Below are 22289 nucleotides of genomic sequence, written 5' to 3' on the forward strand. Positions count from 1 at the left end.
TATAGTCTAGTCTATAGTCTAGTCTATAGTCTAGTCTATAGTCTAGTCTATAGTCTAGTCTATAGTCTAGTCTATAGTCTAGTCTATAGTCTAGTCTATAGTCTAGTCTATAGTCTAGTCTATAGTCTAGTCTATAGTCTAGTCTATAGTCTAGTCTATAGTCTAGTCTATAGTCTAGTCTATAGTCTAGTCTATAGTCTAGTCTATAGTCTAGTCTATAGTCTAGTCTATAGTCTAGTCTATAGTCTAGTCTATAGTCTAGTCTATAGTCTAGTCTATAGTCTAGTCTATAGTCTAGTCTATAGTCTAGTCTATAGTCTAGTCTACAGTCTAGTCTATAGTCTAGTCTATAGTCTAGTCTATAATCTAGTCTATAGTCTAGTCTATAATCTAGTCTATAGTCTAGTCTATAGTCTAGTCTATAGTCTAGTCTATAGTCTAGTCTATAGTCTAGTCTATAGTCTAGTCTATAGTCTAGTCTATAGTCTAGTCTATAGTCTAGTCTATAGTCTAGTCTATAGTCTAGTCTATAGTCTAGTCTATAGTCTAGTCTATAGTCTAGTCTATAGTCTAGTCTATAGTCTAGTCTATAGTCTAGTCTATAGTCTAGTCTATAGTCTAGTCTATAGTCTAGTCTATAGTCTAGTCTATAGTCTAGTCTATAGTCTAGTCTATAGTCTAGTCTATAGTCTAGTCTATAGTCTAGTCTATAGTCTAGTCTATAGTCTAGTCTATAGTCTAGTCTATAGTCTAGTCTATAGTCTAGTCTATAGTCTAGTCTATAGTCTAGTCTATAGTCTAGTCTATAGTCTAGTCTATAGTCTAGTCTATAGTCTAGTCTATAGTCTAGTCTATAGTCTAGTCTATAGTCTAGTTTATAGTCTAGTCTATAGTCCTAGTCTATAGTCTAGTCTATAGTCTAGTCTATAGTCTAGTCTATAGTCTAGTCTATAGTCTAGTCTATAGTCTAGTCTATAGTCTAGTCTGTAGTCTAGTCTATAGTCTAGTCTATAGTCTAGAGTATAGTCTAGTCTATAGTCTAGTCTATAGTCTAGTCTATAGTCTAGTCTATAGTCTAGTCTATAGACTAGTCTATAGTCTAGTCTATAGTCTAGTCTATAGTCTAGTCTATAGTCTAGTCTATAGTCTAGTCTATAGTCTAGTCTATAGTCTAGTCTATAGTCTAGTCTATAGTCTAGTCCTATAGTCTAGTCTATAGTCTAGTCTATAGTCCTAGTCTATAGTCTAGTCTATAGTCTAGTCTATAGTCTAGTCTATGTCTAGTCTATAGTCTAGTCTATAGTCTAGTCTATAGTCTAGTCTATAGTCTAGTCTATAGTCAGTCTATTATAGTCTAGTCTATAGTCTAGTCTATAGTCTAGTCTATAGTCTAGTCTATAGTCTAGTCTATAGTCTAGTCCTATAGTCTAGTCTATAGTCTAGTCTATAGTCTAGTCTATATCTAGTCTAGTCTATATTCTAGTCTATAGTCTGGTCTATAGTCTAGTCAATAGTCTAGTCTATAGTCTAGTCTATTGTCTAGTCTATAGTCTAGTCTATAGTCTAGTCTTTAGTCTAGTCTATAGTCTAGTCTATAGTCTAGTCTATAGTCTAGTCTATAGTCTAGTCTATAGTCTAGTCTATAGTCTAGTCTATAGTCTAGTCTATAGTCTAGTCTATAGTCTAGTCTATAGTCTAGTCTATAGTCTAGTCTATAGTCTAGTCTATAGTCTAGTCTATAGTCTAGTCTATAGTCTAGTCTATAGTCTAGTCTATAGTCTAGTCTATTGTCTAGTCTATAGTCTAGTCTATAGTGTAGTCTATAGTCTAGTCTATAGTGTAGTCTATAGTCTAGTCTATAGTCTAGTCTACAGTCTAGCCTATATATCATTTAAAACTAATCAATTCTTGATTAATTTGAAAATCGATTAACTTTTGGTTATGAATACATATGTCCGCTATCATTATTATTTGTTAATGTGTAACAACTACAGATATCATGACTGATTCTCGTTGGGTCTGCTGGGGAGTACAAGACTTGTAATACAAATAACGCAAACTTTAAAATTAAAAACATATTAGTTGTTGTCAATGTTGCTGTTTATACCTTGCAACAATGAAAATAAAAACTAAACATCATTCTTGTCATCATCATCTATCTGTTATTTTTACCAAGTGGCAGGCAACAAATTAAATGAACACAGTTAAAAAAACATCTACAACAACAGCCACTAAAAGTATCAGCTACAATATGACAAAACAAAAGGATCAGTTAACTTGTAGGGAATATAATTTTTCCTGCTGCTGTTGTTGTTTTTAGGTATATTTTGTTCGGTTTAAATTGTCCATAGTAGATGACAATGTTAAGATGTGCCAACAACAACTGTCTTCTTTATTTTGTGTTTTTTGCTTTGTTTTTCGGGACTGTCTTTCTGTCTGTAGTTGTCATCTAAAAAATAGTAAAAACTCCTCTAAACTATCATGTTCTTGTGCGCTAAGTTTCATTTAATACACCATTCAAGTTGTAAGTAACTCCTTCTTATTAATCTTATACTCTTTTATTGTAGTAGTAGTAGTTGATGTTTTGTTATTGGATGTTATTGTTTTGTTTTTGCCAGAATTGGAGCTGTTGTTGCCATCTTTAACCTTTTCAACCTGAAATGACAAACAACAATGGCTTCAGCAACAAAAATAACAACGACAACAGCAGCAGCAGCAACGGTAATAAGTAGTAACCTTAACAAAATTGACAAATGTTTTGTAGATGGTGGCAACACCATTTTTTTAAAATTATTCTTGCAGCATTCAATGAGAACGGTGGTAAGGAATGTCAAAAGAAATCGTTAAAAAATAGAAAAATATATAGACTCAGACTATACTTTACACAGACTTTAGTCTCAGATAATAGTTTGTTCAGACTTTAGTCTATTTAGACTATAAAATATTCAGAATATAGTCTTAAAAACAAATTATTTTTATTTCTTTAAATTTATCTAATTGGTTTCCTAACACAGTTTTTTTTTAAACAATGGAAACTACCCATATACCGACATATAGTATCGTTAAAGTAATAAACAAATACTACTTCACAAAAAATAAAGAATAAACTTTAAATAAAAACCAAACACATAAAGGAACAAAAATTAACATTCGAAAAAATATCAAATGACGACAGTTTTAGGACGTCGTCTAATCTAAATGTCTACCTTGAAAAGATTTACTGCAAAAATTTATAAACCTGGTATAATATCTTTACATTTCTTTGCAACATTGATCTGACTTCAAAAAGAGGAAGACAGACAGACATACAGACAATCAGCTATAAAGAAAGATCATCTGTTGTTTGGCCGAAAAAAAGAAACAAAAACTGATATTTACTTTGTAATTTTGTTTGATTTTCTTTGCCATAGTCTTCTCTTAATTTCTGTTTTAGTACGACTATTTAAACATTTTGTCCGCCTTAATGTCTGTTCAGTTTACAAGTTGCTGCGATGTGTCTGTTATTTGTATGGGTTTTCAAAAGGTTTATTTTTTACGAAATTCAAGGCAAAAAGAAAAAGTTTGCAATCATCATAATTAAATGGTTATTAGTTGGTAAGCGTTTCGCGATTTGGTTTTAAATTTTTTGCTCTGGCAAGTTGACGGTAGGGTAATTAACATCACCATAATTAATATGAAAATTGATATGCAGTTATTAGACAGAGATCTAAAAGTAGGTATAGTAGCTTATATGTACATATGAAAGTATATTAAGTGAATAGAGAAAGGGAGTGGTGTATATTGACAAATGCTGTTACTTGTCCTAATTTTTGGGGAGTTTTGCATGGTGAGATTTTTTTCTTTTGAAAGAAAGTTTTGAAGAAAAATTATTTATAATTGTGGGGATAAATATGAAAATAGAGTACGGAAAATAGAGACAATAGACTATAGTCTAGTCTGTAGTCTAGTCTATAGTCTAGTCTATAGTCTAGTCTATAGTCTAGTCTATAGTCTAGTCTATAGTCTAGTCTATAGTCTAGTCTATAGTCTAGTCTATAGTCTAGTCTATAGTCTAGTCTATAGTCTAGTCTATAGTCTAGTTTATAGTCTAGTCTATAGTCTAGTCTATAGTCTAGTCTATAGTCTAGTCTATAGTCTAGTCCATAGTTTATTCTATAGTCTAGTCTATGGCCTAGTCTATAGTCTAGTCTATAGCGTAGTCTATAGTCTAGTCTATAGTCTAGTCTATAGTCTAGTCTATAGTCTAGTCTATAGTCTAGTCTATAGTCCAGTCTATAGTCTAGTCTATAGTCTATTTCAAAGTGTAGTCTATAATCTATTCTACAGTGTAGTTTATAGTATAATCTAGTTTATAGTCTAGTGCATAGTCTAGTGTATAATCTAGTCTATAGTCTAGTGTATATTCTAGTGCATAGTCTAGTGTATAGTCTAGTCTATAGTCTAGTTTATAGTCTAATCTACGGTATGGTATATAATGTAGTCTGTGGTCTAGTCTATAAGCCAGTCTGAAATTTAGTCTTTAGTGTCGTCAATAGTCTAGTGTATAGTCCGGTCTATAGCATAGTATATAATCTAGTCTATGGTCTATTCTATAAGCTAAAGTCTAATCTATAGTGTGGTTTATAGTCTATATTATATGCTATAGTCTAGTCTCTAACCTAGTATATAGCCTAGTCTAATTGTTTATTCGTAGTCTTCTATTTGAATAATTGTCTACTCTATATATATGCTAGTCCGTAGTGAAGTGTATAGTCGAGTCAATAGTTTTATCTATACTCCAGTCTACAGTTTTGTCTTTAGTCTAGTATATAGTTTTTTAAAACTTAAGTGTATTAAAGCTATACGCAACATATAGCAGCCAATTTTGTTTATAGTTGTAATCTGTTCTTGTCTGCTTCTTTCCCCATAAATAACTACCGATTTAATACGCTTAAAGAGGATTATATAAAGACATGTACTACATACATAACTAAATAAGCAACAATTTATGCAAACTGAAAAATTCTATAGAAATATTTAGCAAATTGCAGTATATTTATAAAATCCATAATTGATGCAATATAAAACTAAAAGTGATTTAGGGCAATACCCAAAATAAAAACGAGACAACAAAACTCTTTTAAAGAAATTTTTTTGATTTATAATGACGGCTTTTACTTTCATTACAAAAATGAAAAGCATGTTATTGTTTCGTTTTTTAATCTTAAGGAAATATTTTCTTTCAATAAAACTGATATCAGAACCATTAATACCCATCCCAAAAGAAAAACAAGAGTATTACAAGAGAAAGACAACAAAAAGTCATATCAATTTGAATTGAAATAAATACTTGTCCATAAAAACCAACCAACCCGTACATATGTACATACCACAACTGACATATTTGCTGGTACTTACGTAGGCCATGTTCGAATATCATCTTGTTGTTGAACAAATAATATCTGGTCTTTTTGAAATTTCCTTCCTCCTGTCTGTCCTCGATTATTTTTTATATGATAATTATAATGACCATGTTGCAGATGATGGCTGCTGCCATATTTAATGTTTATCATTTAAATGGGTCTTCTCTCTAAAAAGGTTATACATGTTTGACCCGCTTATTTTATTTAGTTATTTTTCTCTTCTACTTCCTCGGCATCTTCAGTTTTGTTGTTTGTGCCAATAAAAGAAATATGCGATCCTTGTTTCATTTTTCTGTTACGATCATTAATTTATTTCTCTGGATCGATAGTGTTGACGTCATTTTATTCACATTTCTTTAGAGCTGGCAAACAAGCGGGCACACAGTTAGGTTGCCAGCTATTAACATCCATACATACGTATGGCCAGCATCCCAACCAGATGCAAATTTTTTGTTTTATCTTACATTGCTCTTTTTTATGATTATGGCATAATAATGTTTATTCGTAAGTATGTTTTTATTTGTAGGTTGTTGTCTTATATTTTCGATTTTGTTTTCTGCTATATTTTTGCCCATTTTATTTTGATTTTTTTCTTTTGCTTTTATAGTGTTTTCATTTTCATTCCAATTTAACTTCTTTATCAGAATGAAAGTAAAATTAATGTCATTTATATTTATTAGCTTCTTTTTTGTGTGTTTATATGTTTTTTAACTTTTAGGTAAGTTTTGGTATGTGGGTAATGTCTTAGGGCTTGTAACATTGCTAGAATAGAATAGTTTAAAATTTTATCATTAAAATATATTTGGAATTAAGTCTATAGTCTAGTCTATAGTGTAGTCTAGAATTTAGATTATAGTCTAGTCCATAGTCTACTCTATAGTCTAATATATAGTCTAGTCTATAGTCTAGTCTATAGTCTAGTCTATAGTCTAGTCTATAGTCTAGTCTATAGTCTAGTCTATAGTCTAGTCTATAGTCTAGTCTATAGTCTAGTCTATAGTCTAGTCTATAGTCTAGTCTATAGTCTAGTCTATAGTCTAGTCTATAGACTAGTGTAAAGTCTATTCTATACGCTAATCTATAATCTATTCTATGGACTAGTCTATTCTATAGTCTGTAAGGTTTTTTGTTGTATTTGTTTAAATGTTAAAGAATGTGTAAAAAGAAATTAAAACCTTGTTCTCCTTATAGTCTATAGTCTATTCTATAAACTAGTATAGTATATTCTATAGGCTAGTCTATAGTCTATTCTATAGACTAGTCTATAGTCTATTCTTTGGACTAGTCTATTCTTTGGAATAGTTTATAAGTATCGGTTCATAATTGACGCATATAAAGGTCCTCTTCAGAAAATTACTCATACGCTCACGGTTTAAAAATTGAATAAACATATTTTGTTCTTAAAAATTAATATTTTGTTAGTTCAAAAGAGCTCGTTCTATAATTTACTTAATTCATATTCTAAATATCACTCTGATGTTTGATGGTGGGTATATGTGATTCGGTACAGCCAAATATCGCATCACATTGGGTTTTCATTAAATAAATTTCTTTGTGTATGCGATTACTGAAATACGCAAGAAAGATCTGTGTAAAATTATGTATAAATATATTAATAATTGCGATTGATGACTTTTTTTTACTCATGTTGGGTTTTTGTTGTGGACTTTTTCTTCTCTTTTGTGGCAGAAATTTTCGGGTACATTTATTTTCGGGCTGATTAAACTTGTATGCCCAACATTTATTAGTCACACAGACAGACGGACGGACGGTCCGTCGGTGTGGCTAAGTTTTTTTTAGTGTTATTTTTTTTATTTTAAACAAGTTTTTTTAGTTATTGTATTTTTTTTTATGTATTTCAAACTATAGGGAAGTGTTGCCACCTGGTGTGTCATTGATTTGAATTTGCAATTATTATAGCTGTTGTTGTTATTACTATTAATATTATTATTACATTTAAAAATAATAATCATATTTCATTATAATTATCATATTAATTAGAAATTTATTAACATTTATTTTAGTTGGTTGTTGTCGGTCAGCAACAAACAACATTTCAACAGCAACAGCATCAGTTAAGCAACTTTTCAATTGCTTGTTAAATTGAAATATTTTATGTTGTAATTGTTGTGTTATAAGATTTAAATGAAGTATCAATTTTAAAATCAGCAAGCGTCTTTATTTTCATATAATTTTATTTTATTTTTTTGAGATTTTTAACTTTCACCATTTTATTCGATACATTGTTTCTTTAGCAGAAGTTAAGAAATCCTTTTCCTTGTGGGCGTATTGCTATGAATTGTTTGTCAGTTGATTATGAGTGAGTATGTGTGTGTGTAAGTATGTGAGTAGATCGGGTGGCAGTGATTCGTTGATAATGATATGTCAGTGATGGCAATGATCATGAAATAGATAAACAAATGTATAAAAGAACTCAAGAAATTAATACTGGAATACATTTTTATACCCTACACCACTTTAGTGGGGAGGGTATATTGGGTTTGTGCTGATGTTTGTAACATAGAAAAATTTTCGTCCAATACCCACCTTAAAGTATACCAATCGGCTTAGAATCATTTTCTGAGTCGATTAAGCTATGTCCGTCCGTCCGTCTGGCCGGCTGGCTGGCTGACTGTCCATGTAAACCTTGTGCGCAAGGTACAGGCCGCAATTTTGAAGATAATTAGATGAAATTTGGCACACACGCTTTCTTTTGCCCAGGGACGAAGCCTATTGAAAATGGTTAAAATCGGTCCATTATTTCGACTAGCCCCCATACAACCGTACCCCCCAAATAGGGCTTTTTGGCTTATAATTAATTTAAATGATCTATTATATTAACAAAAGTCGACAAAACTTAGTTTTATAGAACTTTAAATGACACTACCGATTTTTGTAATGATCGGGCTTCATTTGATCTAATGACTTAAAGGTCAAAATCCACTTACAAACACTAATAAACACTAATAGTCGGCTACGCCCATCTATACATTCATACTTGTTTTAAAACAAAATCTGTTTAACAATTTTTTTTTTCGATTAAAAAAATCTTTTTTAAATCTGAGTTTTGTGCTAAATATTAATTTCACTTTTTAATTATATTTAAACTCATAAAGGGCATATAAACGTGACAACACGTTTGATAATCATTTGATACTATTTTTTATTTTTCGAATTAAAAACCAATGGTTTTAACAACATTTTTTTGTTTAAATTTTTTACATCTGACTTATTTGCCTTACGATTTCCTATTTCATCATTTTGTGGTTAAAAATATAGAATTTAATGCGAGAAAATTTATTGAATTAAAAAATAAAGATAACACATAAGAAAATTCCACAAATTCTAATTTAATATCTATTGCTTAGGTGACGTGAAAATTTTAGCACTAACTATATTGAGGGAGAATTAAATATGTATTAAGTAAATTAAATATATATGAAAAATAAGCAGTGATTTTATAAAGAATTTCTAAAGAGATGATTTGGAGGATTTTTTTCCAAAGTAATGTTTTTACAAATATTTCATTAAAATTTATTTTTTCTCTCAAAATTTGTTCTCTTTATTCAAATCCCATGATAACTTTAAACATTATTTAGGAAATTTTTAAAAGCTATTTTATCCCGAAACTTTTCGGATTATGGCATGGTACCTAACGAACCGCAACGAAAGTTATTTAGGATCCCCTGTCACAACCTATGGCGGATACATGAGATCCAAATTCGAAATTAAAATTCAACAACATTGAAATAAAATTTCGCTTTCAAAACTTATTTAGTGAATTAGGAGTCGGATATGAATATACTATTTCGGTGCTACATTCAATCTCTCTCAAGTCATTCTGGACGAACTCGGTCAATACAGGCACTATTCAGTGTAAACAGTGCAGTTCTGTCTAAAGAGACTCTAGTCTATCTGCAGAGAACCTAGTCTGTCTCAAATTAGTATAGTCTATCTGAATGTACAAGAGTAAGACTGAACAGACTCTAGACTGTCTGATCAGACTTCAGACTGTCTGAACAGACTCCAGACTGTCTGAACAGACTCTTGTCTATCTGAACAGACTCTAGTCTGTCTTAACAAACTCTAGACTATCTGGACATACTCTAGATTGACTGAACTGGCTCTAGTCTGCCCGAACAGAGGTAGTCAATCTGAACAGACTCTAGTCAATCATAAGAGTCTCAAGTCAGTCTGAACAACCTCCACTATGCAGGCTCCAGTCAATGTCTAGGCTCTAGTCTACTGGACAGACTCTAGTTTACTAAACAGACTTTAGTCTGTTTAAAAGTTCTTTAGTCTGCCTAAACATACTCTAATCTGTATAAGCAGACAACTTAGTTAGTTTGTTCGTTAGTTAATTATTTAGTTAGATCGTTAGTTAAATAGTTAATTAGTTGGTTAATTATTTAGTATTTAATTAGTTAATTACTTAGTTAGTTATTAAGTTATTTAGTATTTAGTTAGTTAATTACTTAGTTATTTAGTTATTTAGTTATTTAGGTTTTTAGTTATTTAGTTATTTAGTTATTTAGTCATTTAGTTATTTAGTTATTTAGTTATTTAGTTATTTAGTTATTTAGTTATTTAGTTATTTAGTTATTTAGTTATTTAGTTATTTAGTTATTTAGTTATTTAGTTATTTAGTTATTTAGTTATTTAGTTATTTAGTTATTTAGTTATTTAGTTATTTAGTTATTTAGTTATTTAGTTATTTAGTTATTTAGTTATTTAGTTATTTAGTTATTTAGTTATTAGTTTTTAGTTAGTTAGTTGGTTAGTCAGTTAGTTAGTTAGTTAGTAAGTTAGTTAGTTAGTCAATTAGTAAGGAATTACTTTATGAGCATTACTTCAGAAGTACTGTAGTTGGAATCATGGAAAGTGCCATCTGTTCTCCGACAAGCTTATCTTTGCTTCTGCATATCTCTTTCAGTAATCCCATGGAGTGCGTCTATGGAAGTTTCTTTTTTTTGGCTGGGATGCCTTATCAGTAAATCCATAACATAGATCCATACGGCTTTTTTGTTTAGAAACTCTTCAAATTATATACATTAATATCAACCTATTAATTTTTGCTTCTGTAGATTAATTAGTTTAAAGTATCATATAAATATTTACAAATTTATTTAAAATAAATTCAACACCATTAATATTTTTTACAAAACCATCCATCAATTAATTATCACCACATTACAAGTCTATGGAAATAATCTATATTTATAATCAATAAACATAAATTACAAAAAAATAAAAAAGAAAAAAAAAATAATATGAACCTGTATTTCAATTGGCATGAGAAACTGTCAAAGCTTTAACAAAGTACTAAATTTTCCTCCTATATTTCTATGATTTGTTTCATTGTTTTTGTAATTTTTATTTATTTTTTCTTCCAATTTATATACATTTGGAAAACGTGTAATAAGTTGCAACTCGTATTACGCTGCTTGCTGTTAATTTGTATGTAATCGATATGAAAACGTTAAGGTGTTTCAAAGTGTGGTTTGAAAAAAAACGTATTTTGTGATTTTTTTTATTATTTACTATTTAATACCAATCACATACTTGCACACACACATATATTTAGAGATGAAAATTCATTTAGTTTTTTTTTTCTTATTTCGCTATCGAAATGAAAACTATGCCTCTAAATGTTAGTTTTTTTTGTTTGTTTGATTTTTGTTAGACATTCGTGTTTTTATTTTTTGTTTGTAATGAAATATCAATAAATGAATTATTTAACATTTTAGTTATTGGGTTTTTTTCTATGGATTTTTATTTAATTTTAATTATTTTAGTTTTTTTTTTTGTGTTGATTTTAACAACAAAACTGCACTTGAACTGTGATATTTGATTTCATGTGAAGTTTAAAAAGATAATTTTTTTTGTTGTTTTTTGGCCAAAAACACCACATGCGGTGGTGGGTGGGTTCGAATGACGAGAGTTAAAGTTAAAAAAAAAATTCACATATAAAAATTGTATATGTTTAATTACAGTGGAGCACAAATATGGCAAAGACAATATTGAGCTTTAATTGAACTATAGCTTAGCCTTGGTTTTCTTACTACTTTTTGTTTTGTTTTCCACTGTATGTGGAACATAATACGACTCCATATATGAACAAGAAGAAAAATATAAGATTCGAAGTCAAAATATACAAAAAAAAAAAAAAAAATCCAACCAGACAAAACCATATAAACCAAACCAAAGCAAATACTGCAAATTTGTTTACTGGTTTTAGTATTTTAATCCAAAAAATCTCTATGTTGACTGAAGTATGAAATGTAATTCACAAGTTTACTGTAGTTTTTCTTTTCCATCTAACTGTCTGTCATAGTTGTACTTGTATAAACCTAGAAATTGCCAAAAGTACTTATGAATGTGTGTGATTGTTCAAATACATTAGTTCAGTGTGGGTTGTTTCATCCACTTGTAGTTGTTGAAAAATTCCAACTGAACCCAGCAGTCCCAAACTGACCACTTAACCTACCACTTGTGGTGGCCCCTAGCCACCTGACTACCCAGGTGACCAACCATTTTAACATGAGCTTGTCCTACGAGGACAATCAATCGTCACAATACACCCTACAAAGAAACAGTAAAGAGACGATTGCCTCTGCTCTCGCTTACAAAAGGGACACTAAAGTGACGACAGTCTTCATTCTAGATTACAAAGAGTTTATTTGTGACGAAATACCAAAAACATACGAATAGGAGCCAGACAGGTGGTAGGATATTAATGGAACTAAAATGTAAAAATTTCAAGTGTCTACTCTCTAGAATACTATGGGACAATAATGTGACGATTGACCCGAAAAATATAAATTTGAATCAACCAGATCGTGGCATATTAGTAGAAAGTAATAATCATTTTTCCAAAAGATGGGTAGAATAACTACTTTCAGAAGTACAAAAAAAAAGAACAACTTTTAAGAGTATAATCTCTAGGTTACTTGAAGACAGTAAAGAGACGACTGTCCCCGCTCCCGCTTACAAAAAGACACTAAAGTGACAAAGGGTACATTCGTGACGAATGACCCAAAACATACGAATTACGACCATCCAGGTGGTTAACTATTAGTGGAAATTACGGTCTTTTTCGTATGAATTGACTCTTTGTCAAACTGCTGAGAAACAAATCAACCATATGCATATACATGCATATGCACATTTTTCAGATAACATAATAAAATACAAAATTATATTGCATCGAAGGTACTGACGAAACTCCGCCGACAATTGTTATTTTTATTGAACTTCATCAATATTTTAGTTACTGAAAACATTTATATGTTTATGACAATTATAAATTCGAGAAGGTTCTCTGAAAAATAATTATTTTTACAACAAATAAATAATGATAATTATGTAAATATATATTTAATCACAATATGTTAAGTTATTATATTAATAATGATCATAATATGATATTTCTTGATAGTAAAAATTATTATAATATGTTTTAAATTTAACCATAATTCTAACCATAATATGTTGCTCTTAGATTATGGTTACCACAACCATATTTTTTCTCTGCGTGTGCAAAGGGGATTAAAATAAATATGGCGCCCACAGGTCTTATCGACAGCCAGATGTAAATTAGGTCAATATCAGATGATAAAGTAAAATCAGAATACTATATTGGATTTTAGAAGAGCTCTAACTAAATACTTTATCAGAGATAAAGTTTACAAAATATGGGTACCAGGACACTTAGGAGTAGTCACCAACAACGGACTAGCGAATGTAATATTATTAAAGGGAAGAGACTTTGAGGTAGATGAACTGAAATATTGAAATGGTAGTTAGAAGCACAAAGATCGTATGACTCTAACGAGAGCTCTAACTGAATACTCTACCAAAGGTTAAGTTTACATCATATGGGTACCAGGCCACTTATGAGTAGTCGGCAACGGCAGAGTAGAGAATGTAATACTATTAAACTGTAGAGAGTTTGAGGCAGATAAACTGAAATATTGAAACGGAAGTTAGAACCACAAATATCCTATGGAATGATCGTAACGATAGTTCTAACTGAATACTCTTCCAAAGGTTAGGTTTACTTCATATTGGTAGTCGGCAAAGAAAGAGCAAGTGTAATAGCATTAAAGGGAAGAGAGTTTGAGGTGGATTGAAACGATAGATAGAACAATATAGATCATATAGGATGACACTAATGAGAGCTCTAACTGAATACTCTCGCAGACGATAAGTTAACAGGCCACTTGGGAGTAGTAACAGGCCACTTTGGAGTAGTCGGCAAAGAAAGAGCAAATGTAATAGCAAAAAGCTCTTAGGTATTATAGCACGTATTCTGAGTTAACATACATGATTGTGGGTAGAGTTTTACATAACAGGACTTGCGGATTAAGGCGAATAAAGAACATGTATAGTAAAGTTAAATCTGAAGACTGTATTGGATTGTAAAACAGCTCTAACCTCTAACTCTCTCAATGAAAAAGCGAATGTAATAGCATTCAAGGGAAAGGAGTTGAAGGTAGTTAACCTAACTGTTGCAAAACTTTTAACTACACGAAAGACAAAATTTGAAATATGAGTAACGAGAGCCAGAGGTCTCCTCTCAATAAGAAATTCTGAGGTTAGTATGACAGTATGTATCTTGAGTGAACTCATAGGATTATGTTTCTTCTATGCATAATTAAACGTGAGGATTAAAACGAATGTAGATCATGTATAGAGGGGACTGTGAAATTCTGAATCATTTTCTTTATCATTTTAAGGCTTTCGCAGATACTAGCTCCAAAATTTTTGGTAAATGATATTATCACGTAGGTATATAGCGTCCCTGAATAATAAGAAATTTCATAGGAATTACGTCGAGGAAAGTAGTGTAAACAGGCCCAATAGTGGTAGTTACAACCTTCTATCAAGATTGCTGTTTGAATATTTCAAGCTTTAGTTAAGTTTGACAACAACCTTTATGAAAATGCCTTAAATTTTTAGCCTTCAAACTTGTTTAGGTGACCTGAATTATCTCGGTTTTCCGTGAAATAAGGCTTTGAAGTTCATAATTATGTTTAAATACTCGTATTACATGAAAAGGCTGCAAAATCAAGTTCATATGCAAAATTTCATTGAATTATCTGAAAAGTTGCGACCTGTAGTTTGATTACAAAGTTTACAAGCCCTATTCGGGGGTTCAGTTGTATGGGGGGTAGGTGAAATAATGGACCGATTTTAAGCATTTTCAATAGGCTTTGTCCCTGAGACAATAGAAGATCATATACCAAATTTCATCAAAATTGCGACCTGTAGTTTGATTACAAGGTTTACATGGACGGACAGACAGACGGATGGACGGACACAACTAAGTAATTCGACTCAGAGAATGATTCTGAGCTGATTGGTATACTTTAAGATAGGTGTAGGACAGTAGGACAATACGTTACAAACATCAGCACAAACCCAATATACCCACCCCATTAAAGTGGTGTAGGGTATAAATGAATGGAATAAGTACCGTAGATATAAGTATGATTTTATGTATGGCATTACTAAACTACTTACAAATGCTGGAAAATTTTTAAACCGTTTACTGAATAGCAAGTTGTCGATTAAGTTATTACCAAGTTTTTGCTGGGAATATACGGGGAAGTTGGCTCTTTTGTTATTAAAAGTTTTCATATGTTTTTTGTATTGTATTAACTATGCAAAGAAATTTTATAATTTTATGTATCTAAAAGTCCATCAGATAATTTGTAGTTAATTTTGAAATCTTCAATTGCATACAAATTCCTTAAATAAAACCTGCTGCACTTTTAACAACAGTGATGGGCAGTTATATTTTAACACATATAAGTTTAATTGAGAAAATATATTTGAAATAACTTGTAACTTTTTCTTAGCTTTACACTTGTTAATGGTTTTTCTATAAAAGTATCCTTAGCTGTCATTTAACACACACACACACACACATATACATTAACTAAGCTCCTCTATCAAAGTTCAACAATGTTTAGTTACATTTTTGTCTATTAATTTTTGTTGACTTTTCCACTTTAACAGTAGCAAACATGATCGTTTAACATGACACTAAACACAATGCAACATTAGGCAAACAGGCAGGCAGCAGCATGTAAAGAAGTTTAAAGGAATTAAATCTTAATTGAAAAGAAAGATATCGACATGTTGGTTACATGATAATAAAATAAATAGTTCTTATTTAAAACTAGAATTTGAAATTTTAATAAAACTTTTTCTTAATAAATTCATACCTTTAAATCACTGATTTTTATGTAAATAAAAAAATAACACTGAAAATATTTATAAACAAAGTTTTTTCTTCTAAAACTCCATGAACTTTAACATAAATACTAAAAAAATATCTTGCACTAAAACTAACCGACACCTTAAAATGCTACAGCTACAAATAATCATGGATAGCTATTTATATTTGCAGCAAACTTAATATATCTTTCCGTAACCTTAGCTATACATATCACCCATATCCATTCTCATAGAAAACATTGTGTGTTAACATCAATTAAAATCAGTAATTTACAAGCAAAATTAGAAATCCTCTGGCAGAAAAAAAAACTTCTATTGTTAAATTATTTTCCAGCAAAACAAAAGATTTTTTTTATTGCAATTATACTAGAAAAAATGGAAAAAAATATATAACCAATAAATTTTCATTTAGTTAAGTAAGCAATTTTCATTCAAGCTTACAGCTTTAATTTTTTCTTCGACTTTTATTTTTTGTTTTTTATACCCTACACCACTTTAGTAGGAAGGGTATATTGGGTTTGTGCTAATGTTTGTAACGCACTATAGTAATGGTCCTATAACCACCTTGAAGTATACTAATCGGCTCAGAATCATTTTCCGATTCAGCTATGTCCGTCTATCCATCTGTCTATGTAAACTTTGTAATTAAACTACGGATCGCAATTATGAAGATATTTTAATGAAATTTGGTACATGGTACATGAGACGAAGCCTATTGAAAATGGCTAACATCGGTGCATTATTTCACCTAGCTCCCATATAACTAAACCCGTCAAATAGGGCTTTTAAGTTCACAATTATATTTAATATACTCGTATCTTGACAAAAAGCTTGAAAACCAAGTTCTATTCTAGCCTTGATGTCCCTCATGAACTCTATAATTTTATGGCCTCATTTGACCCTAGTCCCTCTAAAAAGCCCCCATCAAAATTTTACTTAAATATCCACAGTTTTGTTAAACAGTAAATGGCTTAAGTATATCTGAGGCAAGGTACAATTCAACTATTTATTATGAAAACTAAATCACATTTTATTCGTATACAGGTGTAGGGAATTATATGGTCGACCTCGCCCGACTATAATTTCTTTCTTTTTTTGGGTTAAAAAATGTATTCATGTCATCACTATCATATATTGGAGAAAAATAAAGAAACTAAAAAAAATATAATGTTCTTTGGCAAACACTGAGAACTTTATTGACGTCTTAAAAGTTGCGTTTGTGATACACATATATCCTAATTAAGTTCTATAACGAACTTTGTCCATTGTACACAAAACGACATGTCAATAGACACATACACATTTATATTCTAATTAAGTTCTATGACGACACGACTATATCCATTGTACACAAACGAAAAACAGTCAAATGTCTGAAATTCTTCACAAATAATCATTATTAGCTTAGTCCACATGTATATGCTTCATAAGAATCGACATTTTTACAGAAAACTTCACTAGAATTGGCCTTTAAAATTTGTGTTAACTGTTTTTACAAATAGCAATTTTATCAAAGATTTACTCAAGCCCCTTTATATGTTTGTATTAGTATCGACATTATAACTGCTTATAACTGCTACAGGTATTATTTCATAAACATCTAAGTCCATAAATGGGGTCAATCACATTTCAAAGATAACATTATACTAATTTCTATAGTACAGACTTATCAATAGATTAGTAAATAGATAAGTCCACAGACTAGACCAGTTTCTAACAAATCCACAATCCAAGAACACATACTAGTTCATAGTCTATAGACTTGATCAGTTACTAGACCCTACTTTAGTCAATAGCCTAATTTAAAGGTTTCCAAATCGACTAGTAAGTGAATTAGCTCATAGGCAAGTTCAGAGTATAGTCAGTCCATTAACTAGTTCATATCATAGTTTATAAACTAGTCCATAGAATAGCCCACAAGCTAGTTCATGGAATTTTTAATAGACTAGTCCATAGACTAGTTCATTTACTACTCCATAGATGAAAACATATACTAGTCAGTGCACTAAATAGTCCATAGATAAGTTCTTAGTTAGTAATTCAGAGACTAGACCTGTTACTAGTTCAAAGACCAGTTCATAGGCTGGTCATAGAGTAAGTTTATACAATCAGAGTATAATCAGTCCATTAAGTAGTTCATAGCATAGTACATAATCTAGTCCAAAGGATGGCTCATAATCTATTTCATAGAATTTTTAATAGACTAGTCCTTAGACCCCTTCATATTACTAAATAGAACATAGATAAATTATTATTAGTCATAGAGAAGACAAATGAATAGACTAAACTGTAAACTTGTCAATCGACTAGCCCCCATAGGCATGATCATAGAATTACGGAATAATCGATATGAATGTCAATGGACAAGTTCCATTAGCCATAGACGAGTTTATAGGCTTCCCCATATACTAGTAAAACACTAATCAATTGATTATTTTGCACACTGGTTCATAAACTAAACTATGTGTTAGACTAGTTAGTAGTCCATAGACTAAGCCTTTCACTACACTGCCGTCTAGAACGCTTGCTAGTTCTAGTCCATAGACTAATTTATAAGCTAATCAAGAGATAAGATTGGTTGATAGACTAAATAATAGGCTTGTGAATCAACTACTTAATTGATAAGCCCATATGAAAGTAAGAAATTATAGTAGAGCGAGGCCGACTAGTATAATACCCTACAACTGTTACAAGAAGTAAAATGGATTTAGTTTTCATAATAAAACATTTAAGTTGAATTGTACCTTGCCTCAGATATACTTAAGCCATTTATTGTTGAATATAACTGCGGACATTTAAGTTAAATTTTAAAGGGGCTAGGGATCAAATGAAGCCCTATAATTATAGAGTTCATGACGGTCATCAAGGCTAGTATAGAACTTGGTTTTGCAGCTTTTTGTCGATATACCAGTGTGTTCAGTTGTGTGGAGGCTAGGTGAAATAATGGACCGATGTTAACTAGGCTTCGTCTACGGTACCATAGAAGATCATTGATAGATGAAATAATGGACCGATCTTAACCATTTTTAATAACCTTCGTCCCTGACGCAATGGAAGATCATGTAAAATTGCGACCTGTAGTTTGAGTACAAGGACGGACATAGCTAAATCGACTCAGAAAATGATTTTGAGCCGATTGGTATACCTTAAGGTAGGTATAGGACCAATATTATTGTGCGTAACAAACATCAGAACAAACCTAATAAACCCTCCTCACTAAATTGGTTTAGGGTATAAATAGTTCACAGAATAATCCCTAATCCACATTATAGTCCACTGACTAGTTCACAGAATCGCCTATAGTTTAGTATATAGACCAATCTATAAAATTGTTAGATGGCAGTCCAATATATATGGACTAGTCCATAGAATAGTCCGTAAAATGGTTCATATATTTTGGAAAATATTTTACAAATTTTTTTTTATAGAAGTGAAAGGTTAATAACTCGAAAATACTCTAACAGATTTTTAAAGATACTGTGAAATCTTGTCACTACAGGGATGGGTACATTAAGTACAAACAATGGTTGCTATCTATAAATATAGTTTTTTTTCATTATTTTCTTTAACATTTTATTACAATACAAATTTCGTTGCATAAAAAAAAACAATAAACTTGCACATTCGAACATACTCATGTTGTATAGAGTTTTGCTTTTGTCATGTTTGTAAGTTAAGATGTTCATGCAGCTGCGTCTAATATTTTTTGTTGTTGTTGTATGTTTTTTTGTTACGGTTGTTGGTGTACATTTTTGGTAAAACTACTTGTACATGATAGCCGTAAAACTATAGAAGATATTATGTCGCTGACGCTTAGAATGATGATCATCATCAGCAACAGCAGGTAACATAATGATTTCATAAGATGTTTTTTTTTGTAGTGTAGTTGTTTTTCCGTATAGCGGGTGTATATAAGTGGAGGTGTGGTAACTTATTGCATTTTTGAGCAAATTTAAACGTCACAGCAAAAGAGCATGAAACATGATGCTCTGATGATCATTTAAAATAACACGCTTTCTCTTTATTGACATGGTTCTAAAGTTTAAATTTTTGCTTTAAATTTTAATAGAATTTTATATTATTCTTTAAATCCTTACTCTTAAATCTACACCCTTTTTTGTATAATTCTTTAAAGTAGTTTTATATTATTTTTTTTATATATTTTCCTGTAAAAACTAAACATGACAAAGTCATGCACTGATTATGTTATAAACGACTTGAAGATTTATTATTTTAAAATATCTGAATTAATATTTTGTTGTTTATTTTTTGTTTGTTTTTGTGATTCGTTATTATTCGCTAATTTTCAAATGTGTTGTTTTATTTATATTTTTCTGTAGGAAATATATGAAAATTTATATAATTTAAAATGAACTCAAGGGAAACAGAAAAAAACTAAACTTTTTTGTTTTGTCGACAAAATTTGATACATTTCAATTTTATACTTCCGTGGGAGTTGGTTACATTATGAAATGTTTTGTTTAAAAGTTTTAAAATAATTTTACTAAGCAGTTATTAATTTAATTTTACAATAGAATACCTGATGCATAAACGATTTTAGAAGGTTGTTTATGTATGTATTTATGTATATTTTCTAATACGCCGTTAGAAATTTTAACATTCAAGGAAGTTTTATCACATGAGACGATTTTAAACAGAAATAGGCAAATAGTAAAAACTCTACTCTTTAACTTGTTTTGTTCATATCAGCAAAGAGCTCTCTTGTTATCTTTCATTCACGCGCATCCATTGTCACACATGTATAAACAACTAAAAGCATTCAAAGAGCAAATTGCTTACTCTTTGCCATTCCTTGGTTAATGTATGAGAGTAAGAGCTTGTTGCTTAACTATTCTCTAAAATTTTGAAGTTCATCAATCGGTTAATGTTGATAAGCTGATTGATATTTGAGGCTATACTTCGGTGTAAATATAATAACACTATTTCTTGGAAGCTTTATTGTAAGGTCCCAATATTGGTTCCGAAATATTGGTGAAAATTCATTGTACAGAGATCAGTTAGAGAATACATATCAGTCAGACATTCGTCAGAAACCATTCGTAAAACTATACAAAATTTAACGAATGGTTTCTGTGATGGTAAACCTGGTCCACTAAGAATATGCACTGCTTACTGTTTTCTTTGTTGTCTTTATTCTTATGGGATTCTCTTGTCCATGTTTTCACTGCAGCTATTGTTGCATCAATTGCTTTTGAATTTGTTAGGTTATCATTCTCAAGATTCCCACCCTTTACAGAACGTACATTCGAATTTAAAGGCAGAAGCATGGCAAAGACTTCCTACAAATATTTGATCTAATCTTTTGCTGGATCATGATTATCTGCAAGTAACTGGCGTATGTGTCCAGTATATGTATAATGATGACGGGTCCGCCTTTGTTGAACTCGCAGGAAGATAAAACATGTTCAGCTAAAGCTCCACCTAATAAGATTACTAAAATGGGAGTATCATCAGGGTCCTCTTTTTCTGTAAAAGACTTTCACCACGGTTAAGTTAGAATTTTGGTTCCCCTACAGGTTACCTTGATGAAACAATGATTTGTCATGATGTCGAAACAGAGAATCACACAATCTGGTACTACGGGAATCGTTAGAACATACAACAAAATTTCGGATTATGTTCTGTAACGGTCTTTGGAGAGGTGTCTTCTTGGTGCAAGTGATTATTGTGTTTTAAACCCCAATTCGTGGGAAGAGAATGACGAATAAAAGATTTATACTCTGTAAATCCTATGATTCGTGAGAAATTTTGTAGTGTTGGCGAGACCTCAGAGGATGTTTCACCGGGACATGTTTTCCTGGTGAACGACCGTCATCTTGGTGATTTGCAATGCCGGAATAAAGAGTTGCTACCAGAACCTGTAGTCTGCCGAGACTTTAAACTAGTGATGTCATTTAACAACTTGAACTTTCCTTGGAATGATTTGACATAGAGTCGAACGAGAGAACCACATGATCTAAATGAGGTTCCTTTGGGGTCCACGTTGTGACTGTGGTTATAACCCAAATTCGGGAGAATTGTGAGTTGATGTTTAAAGACTGAAGCACGGTGAAGTCCATATTTCGAGAAAACTTCGGCGCTGTTGCCGAAGACAACAGATACCCCACAGAGCATTGACTGTGTGACTAATCGCTGAAAATGAGTTGTTATTAAATGTACATGATGTATGTACAAGTGATATCTGTTCATGGAGTTGTACTTTGGTCTATCGCAGGCGCGTATCCATGGAAGGAAAGGGTGCCGTTGCAGATTCGTGACTGTAAACGGAAGTGATGCTTGCATCCCGAAAGTTAAGCAACGGATCAATAATGGTCAGAGATTAAATAGCTCAAGCCACATGCGTGTAAAAAAACACAATAGGACTGTGTTGAGTCTTCGCAGAAACTTAGTTAGTAGTTGAAAAATACCACGATAAGATAAGTCAAAAAGGCAGGCGTTGACGTTAAGCACTTCGAAATTCAGAAGTTGAAAAAGACCACCCTGAAATATGCAAACAAGTCAGGCGTTGACATAAAACACCTCGTCACTCATCCCATAGAGAAGTGGTTGTGTCTTAAAAATCAATTGGTGTTAACTGTATAGAATAGAAAAGAACATAAAGTTTGCAGGCCTTATCCACCC

This window comes from Lucilia cuprina, chromosome 4 (assembly GCF_022045245.1).
Source record: "Lucilia cuprina isolate Lc7/37 chromosome 4, ASM2204524v1, whole genome shotgun sequence".
NCBI classification, from domain to species: domain Eukaryota; kingdom Metazoa; phylum Arthropoda; class Insecta; order Diptera; family Calliphoridae; genus Lucilia; species Lucilia cuprina.